The following is a 14,702-nucleotide window of genomic DNA, read 5'->3' on the forward strand; positions in this document are numbered from 1 at the left end:
CTGGATTTTTTTAAATTGTAACATTAGCAGTGTTCAATAGCAGCCACGATGCCCACACCTGTGCCTGGCACAGGCTGGGAAGGGCTGGTCCTGGATCAAAGCCATCTTAGGAGTGAGTCAGTCCTTTCACCTTCATGTTTCCACCGTGCACAGCTCCCAGGGCAGCTGGGACCAGCTTTGGAGGGGATGACGGCTGCCAGGAGCAGTGCTTTGCAGGAGGCGTTCCTCCACCATTTTGCTCCATGCAAACTCCAGCTGCACCTTCTGTATGTTTTAAGAAATTGTCAGTGATGGGATAGGCACTATAAAGCAAGCACCCTATCAAATATTAAGCAGCACAGTCAGTCACTGAATTACCAGCTAACTGCCAAACGCAGGTTTATTTTTCAGTTTTAATGCTTCTTGTTGCGCAATGTCAAGTTGTCAGAAGACACCATCTGCAGAACACAAAACAAATATCAGTGCCACACATCCTAATAATTCAGACAACCTGCTCAACATCCCTTGCCCACGCCACCTTCCCAGGCAAAGTGAGGTGAGCTCGCCCAAGCTGCAGGCAGGCTGCTCCGCTCCCCACTCTCCCAGTTATTTCTCCTGGTAGCTTTGCATGCTTGTTGCGTGCTGTTAAAAGGCTTTTCATTTCCTGACAATTTATAAATATGTATTGGGCCTGAAGGATGAGGGCAAAGCAACTGCTGTTTCTTTTTTTAAAGAAAATTAAACATGACAAACTTAGTTATTCATGCAAACCATCCGCCTGTTATCTCTGATTATGCAGGATCCAAATGGTGAAGCTGAGTGAATGAGTGCATTCATCAAAGTAAACTGTCAGAGGCAGGAACACCGGTTTTAACCTACCCCTACCTATTTGCTTTTGTACTTACGTTTCATCATCTTCAACAGGCGGTGCAGTTGCTTGGTACCAAAAGCACCTATTTCACTACTATCTCCCTATTTTAAGGGGATTAATTGGCCTCCAGAGAATGGAGAAGAAACCCCGCATGTAACGCTCTCATGCTTTAAAACATCTCTTCATCAGAATATTTTAAGCTCGCAGGCCAGAATATATGGTATTTCAGGAAGAGAAGCTGGAAGCACAGTGCACGTGTATTCCTTCACGCACCCACCGCGGAAGGAGGTGAAGTGTTTTGTTAAGCCTCGGCATGCATGCATATGTACGTAGGTGTGGGAGAAATAAGCAGAAATAAACTTCACACACCGAAAAGTGACAGATTTATTTTCACCCATCCACCAACCTGCCCCACAGCAACAGTGAAAACCTGGGATACCTTAACTTGAGAAAACAAGAAAGATTGAATCATACTGTCTGAAATTTGTGGCAAGTGCCACAGTTTGCTTGTCTGTTTTAATCCGGAGAAGCTGCCTCAGACATCAGTTCTTATATTCAGGAACAGCTTCCAAGGAAGCTTCCTTTTACCTAGCCCTGGGAGGAGGCTCCCGTGCTTGGGGCCAGGTCCCCTCCCGAGACGGCGGTGGCCACCGCGCCAGGGCTGCCTGCAGCACGGCCCCAGCCACAGGCAGCAGAAAGAGAACTGTTCGCCCTGCAGCCACCGCGGGATTCAAGGAGAACCACCCCCCTGTCCCTCCAGGCATGGCCTTGCATCTCCTCTCCTTCAAATGGGGTGTTACAGCAAAACACTCACCTCTTTCTTACCCATGTTAACCTGTCTGTAAACAGCTTGCTGGCTGCTTTCACAGGAGACTCGGGTGAAGATAAAATCATTCTGAGCACACTTAAAGTGGCTGACAGGGTAAAGATAGCATTTAGGCAGTGCATTATGATGCTGCCTACCACAACGACGTGCCCTGTCATCTCTGCCTGAACTTAACAGCTTGCAACAGAAACCAGACTCCAGCACATGCTCGTGTTGAGAGGCCCACACTACCCCAGGTGTGCACATGTAACTCTCAGTAATGTTTTTTTAATACCTTTTTATTTATCTCAGAGTGCACATACACCCTGGGAAGGGCCAATTACTGTTTAATGTGGCACATTTGGATCATCTGTGCAAAATTTGCAAGGTAATTAATTGGTTACAAGTCATCTTTTCTTCTTCCCCCAAAAACATTGACATTGTGTTGAACAGTACCTCCTGCCCCTCGCCTCCGTCCTGCACCGCCATTCACCACTGATCCCACTCATGCTGGTGCAAGACAAGGACCAGAATTTTAAGCTTTTGGTGGCACTGAGAGCAGCCACCAGCCCTGTGGTGCTGTGCCATGCCAGCAGGGGGGTCAAACTAGCCAGGGATTTTCAGGGTGGGCTGGAGGGCAAGGAGGACTTCTTGCAACTTGCAATCCCTTCTGTGGTACAATATGATGCTTTAGCACCAGGAAAAAGCCACAGCACTCTCTCCACCGTGATTTACACTCTGGTTGAGTCAGTGTGACAGCAGGACTACTTAACGCTACCCTCCGCCCCCACTGTTACAGAGTTATGACTTTAAACACCGAATATGAATCAAGAATTTCCTTTCCATTCAAATCCTCCTTCTGCCCTTCTTATCTGACTCATTTCCAAGCTGCCCGCTGACCTTCATGCTAATTGATCATTACTAATAGATAAGGGTAATGTAGCTTTTGAACTGTATTTACTGCGTGCTCTATACTTCTTGATTGGCACAGACTGCATTTTTTTTGCCTGGACTAAGATCATCTGAAATTAAATGAGAAGCCAGTGGACAATACTTTGAGAATACCACTGCATGCTGGAGTGAGCTGCCATGCTGCTGGAAAAGCCCAATTCCATCAGAGGTGGGGATTTGCAGTAGGGTGGGTGAGGCAGGCTCTTCTCTAACACCCCCACGTAGCATGCTTGGTGTCACCAAGCCCTCTTACTCACACCACCACTGCCACCGCCGCATCTCCCAGGAAGGGGCCTGGATTCACTGCTTGGAGTGGAAGCGCTTACTGGTTGCATTTCCCCGACGGCTGGGGTGCTTTGCAGGTGTTAGCTCAGGAAGCCATGCAGCACCCCGCGCATCCGGCAAGCTGAGCAATGTCTGCCTTTGGATACAGTGAACTGCAAGGAGTTTAAGTGACTTGTCAGGAGTTATTGGGAGAGCCCGAGGCGCAGCTCAGAACACAGTGGCTGCCCATAGCCTCCTCTGCAGCTATCAGATAATGCCAACCCTCTGCGATGCACTAATACTGAAGAGCACATTTCATACACAAATGGATTATTTGGAATCTTATAGATAACGCCATTCATCTTCTGGGGCCCTTGGGAGTCTGAGTAGTTAATACACATCACAGCAGAAAGATATGTAAAGCATGCAATACAAAGACACAGTGAGAAGCACGTGTAGAAGTGTTGAAAGGGAGAGCAGAACCAGAGCAGAAAAGCAAATCTGCACGAGATACACCGTTCAGCAGATGTGCATGCAAATTGACCAAATAAACCAGATCTTCAAGTACTTTCAGGTGAAGTCTTCAAAAGTATCAACATGAGCTAAAAACTTCAAACTCCAATTGTTCAGCCACCAATTTTCTTAGAAACGCTGTCAACGATACAACGATGATCAGCCCTTATTATCAAATTTGCACATGCATGGGAGCAGTCACAGGTGGAAGTAGGTGCTGGCGACTCAGGACACCCAGCCCGCCTAGCCCAGGTGTTTGTACATCTGCCCCTTTATCCAACCACAGTGACAAAAATAAGAGCAGAAATCCTGATGCCCCATTTTCACTAGCGCTTATACCCTGGTGGTGAGCACTCTAAGAACCCATTTCAGGCAGAATAGAAAATTAATGAGGGAATAAAAGAGGTTGAGTCACACATCTTACATCTCAAATATGCCTTGCACACATCGGCCATGATGAATTGTTGTACGAAGTCTGGGTAAGGCTCCTCGCTGGTCAGAATTCAGATAAAGCATGTGTGGGCTTCTCACATGTTAAATAGAGTTCATTAAGGGAAAGATACTGTTTATCCTTTTAATTCTGACCACATCATTCACTCATCATCTTATTTAGACCCTATTTTTCCCCAGACTGGCAGGTGATATGATTGCATTGGCCTCCATACAATCACAGCTCGCACCCTGCTCAACAATCCAGCAGCAGTGACCAGAGCTTTTGTGTCGGTGCAGCTGGAAGAGCCGAGTGCCTGTGCACGGAGATCCCACCCCATCAAAACCACGTGGCCGGCACAAAAACAAAACCAGGCATCTTTCAGTCCATGAATATACATCTCATTCAAAGCAAAAAGGAGGTGCTCCAGCAGCAATGCCAAACATGCAGATTAATGACAATGCTTTGCCTGTGAAAATGGCCTTGCTGAGTCCAAACACGTTCTCCTGAGATGCCAGATTTTGTAAGTTAGCGAAAATGTTGAGCTGTCTGTTTGCTTTAAACAATTATGTCAGCTTTGCAAGTAAAATAAGTTCCCTCGCCTGACCTCCCCATGCTGCTAGGTAGGGCAGCATTTGGCCATCTCTTGCTTTAACACAGACATCAGGGGACAGCTGGAGAGCTTCCTTGGGAAAAGCAGGGCACAGCCAGTGAGGGGAGAGGTGGGGGGACCAGAGGCACCAACAGGCTCTTGCAGCAATGTGCTTTATCACCTGCTGCATCACAGCAAAGCCCTAATACCCCAACTTAGGTGCAAGCTCTGGTCAGGTGTGGGTTTAAGTCTTAAGTGCCAAGTAAAAACCAACCTGTTTTGGGAAGGCAGCCTTTTAAATAGAAGATGCCTGGTGCCACACTTTATTAAAAATATAGCCCTAAAGCAGACAAGACGAAGGAGGCTATTATTGCTGCTCCCACCTCTCTCCCCAGAAGGGGAGTTGCTGCAGAAAGAGAGATTAAATGATTTATCCCAGATCACAGTAGAAGTTTGTGGCAGAACTGGGAATTGCAGAGGCTCCCCTGGGTACTCGCCCAGTACATTAAGTACAAACTCAACCACCTTCTCCACAGCACCAGGTCAGAGGCCGGGTCAGGCAGCCCCCGTACTGGAACAGCCTGTCAGCGCCTGGCACTGGGCTGCTGAGCAGAAAAACGCTCGCTGTCAATAGCGAGAGCAGAGCAGCAATATTTATATCGGAGCTAATGGAGGCAAACGCCGATCGCTTTCTTATGATTTACACTGAACACGCCATAGCCACGCTCAGTTGGAAGAGCCAGTCCCCCCGCCACCTTTCCAAAGGATGCTCGGCCGTGCCGAGGGGAGCTACACCAGCACCCTGTACCGATGGGACTGAGGTAGAGCCAGCCTGCCAGGATATTTTCTCATGCGAGCAAGCGCTCACTTGAATTTTTCCCCCATTCAGTAAAATGCATCACACAAATGTAGTTTACCCTACGGCTGATACTTGATGTGAGACCACATGAGGCTCCCAGCCTGGAAGATGCACGGGAGCACTGCTCGGACAAACCCGGCGTAGATGGCAACAGCCTTGAGTGAACTGCAGTGGAAATAAAACTAGAGGGCAACCTAGTGCCAGTGCTAGCACATACACATATCCCACATATTTCCTTGCCGTTATCTCCAGAGCCCATCTAGGCAGCATTCTGGCATGTGGAAGATCAGGTTTGGAAAAGCCAGAAACGTGCTGGGGGTTATGCTGAAACGGTTGATTACAGCACAAGCCGATTTTGAACAAAGAGGGGGGGGGAAAGAATAAAAAAAAAGGGGGGGGGGGTTCTTCAGTTTTGCCGCTGCGTTGGAGGGACTGCAAGACGGCACATCTGGGAATCCCCAGGCCGCGCAGCTCCTGGACACACCGGTATCTCACATCACAAACGCTCAGCCTGCTCTGCAGGTCTCTGTTCACACAGAGCTGTCTGTCCTGTAGCAGGAACCTCCTGCACCTTTCAACTACTAACCCATAAAAGCAGCTTCTCAGGATGCAACTGCATATAAAGCCAATAGCCATCTTGGCTCAAACACAATGAAAAAATGTGTGCATGAAAATACACAGTGGTTATAGAAGGTATTTCCCACATTATAAACGCATGAAGAGAGAACATAACTGTGCAGCAAATCCAAAAGCTATGACACTTTTGTCTCTCATGTTTCCACTTCCAAGCTAGCAGCAGGTGGGAGGACAGCACAGCTTGCTCTTTCCGATATTCAGATACAGTTTAGCATCAAAAAAATCTTTCAGAGTGATCACAGTCCAGAAGAATATATCTAATTCCCTCTAAAATAATTTGGAGCTTCACTGGGTAGAAAATTTCTATTTCTGCTCCAATGCCAGAGAATTCAATTTTTAATTATAGAAATTTCTGTTATGCACAATTATAATATTCTTTCATATTCTCTCTCACTCTTAGTTCAAATATACTATTAGCTTTTTAAACTACTGCTATGCATCGAGCAGACACAGGTCACCCCTGCTGCAGAGGAATGCTGACGCTCATGCCACAACTCAGACTGAATAACAGAGGATGAAGCATCTTTTTTGTATGTTCCAGGACAAATTATCCTAACAATCGATGACTGTTTGGATGCAACCTTCAGTCAGATGAAATTAGAACAGAAAAATGTTAAATACCTTCTCCAGAGCACGGATATATGGACTGATAATGCCTTGAGGAGACACCGCAAGCTAAGGACCAAATTCAGTGAGCAGGCTGAGAAAAGCCACATGAGAATCCACAGCAGAAGTCGGTGAAAAACAATAACCCTCTGCTACTGTCTGTGTTTGCAAGATCAGGAAATAAAGGGATAAATTCTCATGTCCCAAACTAATAAACACAAAATTATCTTTACACAATAATTAATCATCCTGTGGAATTAATCAGCTGAACCAAAAAATCAACCTGTTTCTGGGGAGATAGCTATTCGAGGGCAACAGTTGAAGATTCGCAGCTCAACTCTGTCATGGTCGGATGAAATGAGAAGACTCCAAACACACAGGAGTTGGTCCAGACCTACATCCTGAGAATTAGTGTTTGTAAAGATACAAAGATGATAAATCAGTTGCTTTAATCCGCAGTTGCATTAAACAGATTGTCTCTGTAAGTTTAGCACCTGCTTTTTCAGTTCCGACTGGAAGTTAGTACCTTTGCCGATCAGAATCGATAACTTTAACTGGTAGTTTAGAGTTAGGTGCAAAGTGCATTGACACTAATGAAAATTAGTTGCTTAATTCACTGGCCACGCAGGGGAGCGTGCCAGGGAAGGTGGTGGGAAAGCAAAGGAAGGCTGCTGCTCTCTGCGTCCCGTTCCTTGGGGCATGGAGGATGAGGGCTGATGCAGACAGGCAGCAGCAGGAGGGCGTGCAGGCAGCTGGCTGTGCGTGCCCAGAAGCACAGGCAACGGCTGCATCACTGCGTGAGCGGACACAAGAGCACAGAGAAGTTACTCACGTGCAAGCGCAGGGGAGAGCCATGTCCCTGCCTGCTGCCCGGGAAGGTCAGAGCACATGGCACAGCCAGGCTGCTCTGTAAGCATCGGGGCTTTAAATGCACCAAGCAGGTCTCTTGCTCCTCGAGGAGGAAACTTTTCCTCGATACCGATCAAACACAAACCACAGCTCCGTGCGCAGGAGAGGAAGCAGGGCTGCATCTGCCTGCACTGGGGGAATCTGGCAGTGAGCTCCCTGCTGCTGCCGGGACACCCACCCCATCATGCTAGAGACCACCTTGGCGTCTGCTCTAACAGCGGCCTCTGCTCACTGAATTGAAGAGGCTGTATGCATCAAAATCCCTAGTATCTTCCAATTAATCTCTTTTGATATGGATCAAAATAAAAACCACAGTCACCATGCAGGCACATTTGAAGCCCTCGCTAGCCAGCAACTAAAGGGTCCAGGCTGGCCCCGTTTCCTTTGAAGCACGCCTGCTGGCTGTAGGTTTCTGTAGTGCTCACTCGCAATTACAGCGCTCTTCAACTTCTCTCTCTCGTTTTTTTAATTTAAAGAGATTGAGAGGAATTAAAAAAACGCTCATCAATGAGATTTATCAAATAAAACTGTAGAGGTAGGGACAGCTGCAGCTACACATGTCAAACTCAGCTGCAGATATGAAAGGAAAGGCTGTAATTCATAGTTAGGGTGCTCAGCTTTTTGAGGCTTTAGCAGCAAAGATAATCCCATTGCTATATTCCTAAACCTACAAAGATGCCTGACTCTGAGCTAGGCGAGGGCACCCCAGGATCAGTCCCTGCGTACGCTGGTCGGGACTCTGCACCCTGTGAAAGGGCATATCTGCGCTGCACTTGCCGCCTGGGCACACTCCTTCGCATACTCCTGCGATGTCCCTGTTCTTGGTGCTCATGAAGGACTCGAGAGTCATTTGGTTTCTTTCCTTCTCCTTGTACAACACTTGTGGCTAAGCAGCATGGATACATCATTTACCTAAGACAGCATGCACAGGTTATTCTGGTCATAAGAGTTCCAAAGAAAGAAGATAATAATGGCAAAACTTCTCATTGATTTACACGGGTCAGTATTTTATCAGCCTTATCAAGTTTTGCCTCACCGAGGTCTACTGTTGTTGAACACTATTGGCTGAGTGACAATGCAGCCAAAAAAATTCAAAAGCCAGTAACATTTCCAGATGCTCGCACAAGGATGTTCAGGCGTGGATGAGAGGGGCCTTGAGAGGGCAGGAGCTGAAAATGATGATGAGGAATAGATGTCATGGGAACAGATAAAGTCAGAGGTGGAGCAGTCTTCCCTCTTCTGCCTATAATTACTGTTATTACGATGTAACCCCAAGTGCCGCAGTTCTGGGATACAAGCGATGCCCGTAATTCTCCTGCAGGCCCTGCTGGCTGCTACTTTTTGCAAAGTCCCTGATCACAACCCTCCTTCTGCTATGGCAAGGTGTCAGGGGAACACTCAGAAACCACAGATATCCTCTCCTCTCCCTCTGCTTTGCCACACTGCTGCCCAAATGGCCAACTCCGTGCAAAGAACATCCCAGCGATCACTGACACTTGCAAATAACAATCCTCTTCCTGTTTAAAAACCCAGGAAATTCAGGGACAAAGATATGTGTTTGTGCATAATGAGAGACACTCAGGGATGCAAAAGTGTGGAGATGCTTCATGATTTTCCTCATAATTATTTTAACAAAAAAGTTGTAAAAACTAAGAAGAGAAGGGATAAGGGGCTTTCCCACCCCACCTGACTGCATGCACAAGCCTCGCACATGGGCTCTGCCCTGGCCTCCCCTGCATCCGAGCTTCCATGGAGATGCTCTCCAACACAGCCTGCCTTTAGACAGATGTTGTAGCGCTGAGCAGCATCTTGTGTGGAAAGCTAAGAGCGTGAAATTCATTTTCCCTTCAGAGCACCCCAGCGGCTTTGCCCTGCAGTGCGGCTGTGCTGCAGGGTGGCTCCCTCACACCCAAACCACCACCCCGCTCTACCAGGCCAGCAATGCTCGCCCAGCAAGGCTACAGCTTCCGCGGGGCCCAGGGCACGTGCCGTGTCGGAGCACATCTGCCTACACCCCATCAGACGTCCTCGCTCCTGTACTTCTGTGCAGTTGAATAGAAAGCCGCTAATGCTGAAAAATACCAGTTGGCTGTGCCGAAAAAGAAGCCTGTTGGTTTTTCCACCACCTAGCAGAAAGCGGCAGTGATGGTACAAGCCATCTTTGACCGCTACTGGCCAAATCCCTCCTACCAGGGGCACAGGATCCCGTACCGACTCACCTGCATTCCCGGCAAAGCTGCTCTCTGCAAATGCAGATGCTTCAGCATCGACCGACTTCTTTAGCAGAGGTTTCCAGACTGCATCTCACATGCTAAAGGTTTTCAGTCATCTCTCGCTTATGAAATTGAGCTGGTTTCTTAGGCTACTGCCAGACCCTCGTGTCCTCCAACAGACTCCATCTGCTGGTTTTTTAGACAAGCAACTCCTGCAAGGACAAAATGTATCGAGTTAAATAATATAATACTTCATCTTTTGTTTCTCTCAGCAAAACTGTGCAATTTTGGAGATATTTTGTAAATTCAGATTTATGATGATTATTTTTCATACTATGGCTACCACAGTGACCACAGAGAATTTATTGAGGTAATAATGTATTTAAATAGCCAATTTTCAAAAAATGGAACCATTGCGATGGATTAACATTCAAACCATTAATATTCAAACACATTAAGTCACTTAAAGGATTTTTGTGTGTGTACGCACATTTTGAGGTATATTCTCCTCATAATACGTGAAGAGAAGATATGCTTTACTGTTGACATTTAGCACATTTTCTTTATTGCTTTTCATTTCATTATGAGTAAAAGTGTTATTTGTCCACCCAGCCTTCCCTAGGACGAATGCCATTATTTCTGTTTGCAGAGGCAACCAAAAATTAAAGGAAATATTTTAGATGTCAACATTAAATGTCAAAACCTGATTTTAAGTAATTACTAATACCCTGGCACATATGCATTTTATTCAGAAAATCCCTGTTAAAAATGTTCATCTGGGGATATTCAAATTTATTATGTAGAACAACACAGAGTTAATGCGCTAGCTTCTATTTAATGCTTTGGTTCATAGCAACAAAGATACCAATGGGAAATCATTAAACAAATATGCGATTTTTGCAGCATAATAGGTCTATGTTTGGTATCATTTGAAAAAAACTCACCGAGCTCAAACCGACAGAAAAAATGCAATGATCAGGCAAAGTACAGCAACATTATAAATGTTAACAGATTTCAGAAAGTGATTTTATGTTAATCCAAATGTTAATGCTGTCCGAGGCTGCTGAAGGGAGCACGGGGCTGTGGGAAGAGATAGACATTGCCGGCAGGAAAAAGCGCAGGGAACACAAAGGGCCGCCTCTTGGTGTGGGTGGGGGAGTTTTATTAATTATATTTCCTTTAGAGCCCTAACAACAACATGTCAGTAATCTACACATTCTGTACTTAATTGACGTTAATGATTTGGCCGGTTCCTGGTCGTCGCCCGCGAGCCTCCCCACGCCGTGAGAATCCCGGCCATCTTGCGTTCCTCCAGCCCTGCAGCGCAGCCCCAATTAAGTCAATAAGCGGGAGCAGCTCAGCAGCCCCCGCGCTATCTTCACAGCCCCTTTCCCAGCCAGGTCCCACCCAGACATCTTCCAGCCCACTCTCTGCATCCCTGAAGGAGTACACGACCCCCAGCGCAGCCCCGCACAAAGGGATGCATTCATGCTCCCCCCACGCCCCAGAAAGAGGAACACCCAGCACACATGGCTCCCCCGGCCACAGTGGGCAGAGACGGAGGTGGAAGAGGTCCGTCCGATTCCCCTCTGACACCAACAGCTGGGGGAGAGTCAGGGATTTCTCTCATGCTCATGAGCAACAGCTGCCAGAACACACACAGCCATCCCAAACCCAGCGTCCGATGCGCCTGCAGCTGCCCTCGAGGTGATGACCTATCTGTAAGCAAGCAGCAAAGTCAGATGCACAATTATAAGTGGTGAATTGATGCCTCTCAAAACTATTCCCCGCCTGGGTTGCTCTGGTATCTCTACCCTTGGTGCCAGCCAGCAGTGTGTCCCGGACTCCCGTGATTTACCTTCTCGAGTTGAACCTTTCCGTTTCGTCAGTCCCAGGAAACGGCGTTTCTGTTCAGGCAGGCTGCTGAGGAGCAAAGTCCACTTGGCAGCAGGAGGACCCAAACCCGCTGCAGCTGCCAGCACACCCCAGCCCTGTTGCTACCGGCAAACAGCCCTCGGAAACCACAGGAGAAACTACCGTAGTTCGAGTTCAAGAGCACATGCAAGTTACAGCAATGACAAACCCAGGTTTTTCTGGGCAGACATGCAATGGCTTCTTGGTACCTTCAACCAATGCATTTCTTGCATCATCCCAGTGCGATGGTACATACAGAAGTCAAGCAAATTTCTTCGTGAGCACCAGACTAACAGACCTGCTCTTGTGCATGGCATTTCTTCCCTCCTTGGAGCTATTCTTACCGTCTACTCAGTCCCCTTCAATGCCAGGTGTACATCACGGCTGCCAGTGCTACACCCCTGATTCCTCGTTCTCCTCTTCCCTCTTGTTTCCCACCTTTTGTCCTGCCAGCACGGAGCCCCCACTGACTCTTGTCCAGGGGTCTGGCCAAGCACAGAGCATGGTTGCTGAGCCTGTGCCTCTCCTTCACATGAAGGATCAGCAGCCTGTCTGACTCCTTTTTCTTCTCACCTATATTAACAGAAGTCAGATCTTTTTGAAGTTGTCCGATGGAGGAAGCCAACAGACAGGGAAAGGGGGGAGGGGAACCACTCCACAAAAAAACCCCCCATGAGTCCAGTTTTGATAGGAAATCAGGCTAAAAAATAAAAAATTAGCACACTGTCACTGCAAGACAATACCATCCTCTATTAGCAGGTTTCCGGACCAGCCATCCAGCCGGAGCACCTCTCCCACTCCCAGCAGAACAAGGTGGCCCAGGCAGCAAAACATTCAACAAATTGTTCTGTTGCCACTTCTCAGGGGAAAACATTTGCTTAAAAACAGTCAGATGAATTTGGAGTGATCTATAGGGCACTTTGTTATGTTAATGACTGTTACCAACTGTCTCTTCTTTATATTAAAGTGTTGACTCATTGTCGGTTGGGGCGAGACAGGACAGCTTGCTTGTGCCTTGCAGTCCTTTTGCACTCACCCTAACTACTCATGTGAAGACACTTTAATATGAAGAGACACTGTCTGTGGCCATTATTAATCTCCAGACTGAAGCCCAGAATACTAATAAAACCATGCAGGATAAAAAAATTAGAACATTTTTCTTTGATCTCACGAGCCTGTGGCTGACAACCAGACTTCCCAAACCAAGATTTAAAAATGTTTTCACTTGCCCTCTATTGTGCCAAAACAACATCATCATTCTGGCATAGGTAAGAGGGGATGCCTCCTGCGAGCCCAGAGGCATCAGCTTTACAAACATCAGACAGCAACATTTTGCAGATCTGGCTGAGATGAGAGAGCAACTTGTTAATTCTCAGACCGACCTTAAACCAAAGTGTAACAACCAAACCTCACTGTGAGCTGTACAGTCCAAATATTACATTGACATCTGGTAAATACTTCGAAGATGAATGTTGGGGTGGGAAAAAAAGTTATCTTTTAATTCTTGTGAATAATTCTTAACATACAGAAAAACTGGGCTGAGGCGCTGAACTGCAGAGGCTGGCATCTTGGTAGAGTACCCCCCTCAAAAAATCCAAGTACCTTACACAGAATTATAAAATAAAGCACCATATTACTCTTTTCTGTCTGATGCTGTTACTCTGGGATTCAATCCAAGAATGCTCAAACCATTTATCCTAGTTACACGCAGAGCATGCAATAGGTAAGTTCATGTAACTAGAGTCTGAACACAATAACCTGGCAAATCACAGCTGTCCCTACTTCTTCTTTTGCTTTGCAGGGCCGGGGGAGGAATCTCAAACCCTTTCCTACACAGCTTTACTACATCTTTACTGTCATTGCAGTGAATGCCTAATTTCCAGCCAAGCTACTTATTTTTAGTTCTACGTGAGGACTCTTCCATCCATATTTAAGAAAAATAGTGACGATCCTAGATCCAGAGCGTAGCAGGGTGTGCTGCCTGTTCATGCTAACCAGCGGCAGTCTCACCCTCTCAGCTTTAGTGGATTTTGCATCACTGTGCATGGCCGTTTCTTTCTGAAAGCTCACATCTGTACACAAGTTACTTTGGACCCCTGACCCTACTGAAAATAAAACAATCTGCCTCCAATGGAAGAAAATACAACATACCAAGATATGCTTTTAGTACCAGGAAAATCATGTCTGTGGCATGGCCTTTAGCTGCATGATTTTCCAGAAAACGTTTAGGCTTGTTGCTTTTCTTTGTCAGGAAAATTGTTTAGCTCATGATTAAACCCAGTATCATTTCAGTTTCAAAGACTTTTACTGTATACAGTTTGTAAAAAACCAAACTTTGATCCTTTGATTTTGCCTTTATAGCTTAAAAGTCCATTAACATATGTGGCTGAATACTTTTTTTTTTAAAAAACGAAGTGAAGACCAACTGCAACATTGCCAGAAAGACATTAAGTGCATTTAGATTTAGAGAACCGTTTCCCCACCACAGCCACTGTCTGTAAATGCACTAGCTCCTCCTCTTTCCAATGCTCATGGAAATTTAAGAAAACAACTAAACCCTTATTTCTCTAGCCAAGCCCAAGTCAGAAATGTAACATTTGAGACATAATACATCACAGGAAAACATGCTGATAAAGGAAATACTTCCCCCTCAAACAAAGAGATCTTGTTGAGCGACTGCAGGCTCCTCTCCATCCCAGGAGCAGAGGCTAGTGCAGATGTCTTGGGAGTACAGGCACCAGTTGGTAGAAGTAAGGCCTTGGTCTCAATGCCAAGGAGTAGGGGATTTTCACCCCCCTTACATGTCAATAGCAGTCTCTTCAGTTCAAACAAACAGATATTCAACTGAAATGCCGGGGAAGAGGAAGAACAGGTCTACCCAGCCAGGGTCCACTGGCAAAAGGAAGGTTAAGGTGAGGCTCTGCGCATCATTTTTCCTTATATCACAGGTGATCACATATCCTAAGCCAAACAGAAATAGACCTTTCATATTTTTCCTCCTTGAATATTATTGCAGCCCTGCTGAAACATCAAAAATCAGTACATTATAAAATATACTAGTTACATGAGAGCATGGTCAGCTCGGGAAAACAAAACCAGTTTGCAAATAGATACACAGTTCCAACAGGCAGTCTGCTCCTCTGAATTGCCAGCAGCTGTA

General features: G+C 46.4%; 1 long non-coding RNA gene across 1 annotated transcript; it reads right to left on the reverse strand.

Moving 5' to 3' along the window:
* Positions 1-271: 271 nt before the first annotated feature.
* LOC143165430 (uncharacterized) lies at positions 272-11,526 on the reverse strand. Its single transcript, XR_012996258.1, has 3 exons — positions 11,487-11,526; positions 9,635-9,840; positions 272-437 (listed from the first exon to the last, which is right to left on the reverse strand). It is a non-coding gene; the product is annotated as an uncharacterized LOC143165430 (long non-coding RNA).
* Positions 11,527-14,702: the final 3,176 nt, after the last annotated feature.

This window comes from Aptenodytes patagonicus, chromosome 11, assembly GCF_965638725.1.
Source record: "Aptenodytes patagonicus chromosome 11, bAptPat1.pri.cur, whole genome shotgun sequence".
Taxonomy (NCBI): Eukaryota; Metazoa; Chordata; class Aves; order Sphenisciformes; family Spheniscidae; genus Aptenodytes; species Aptenodytes patagonicus.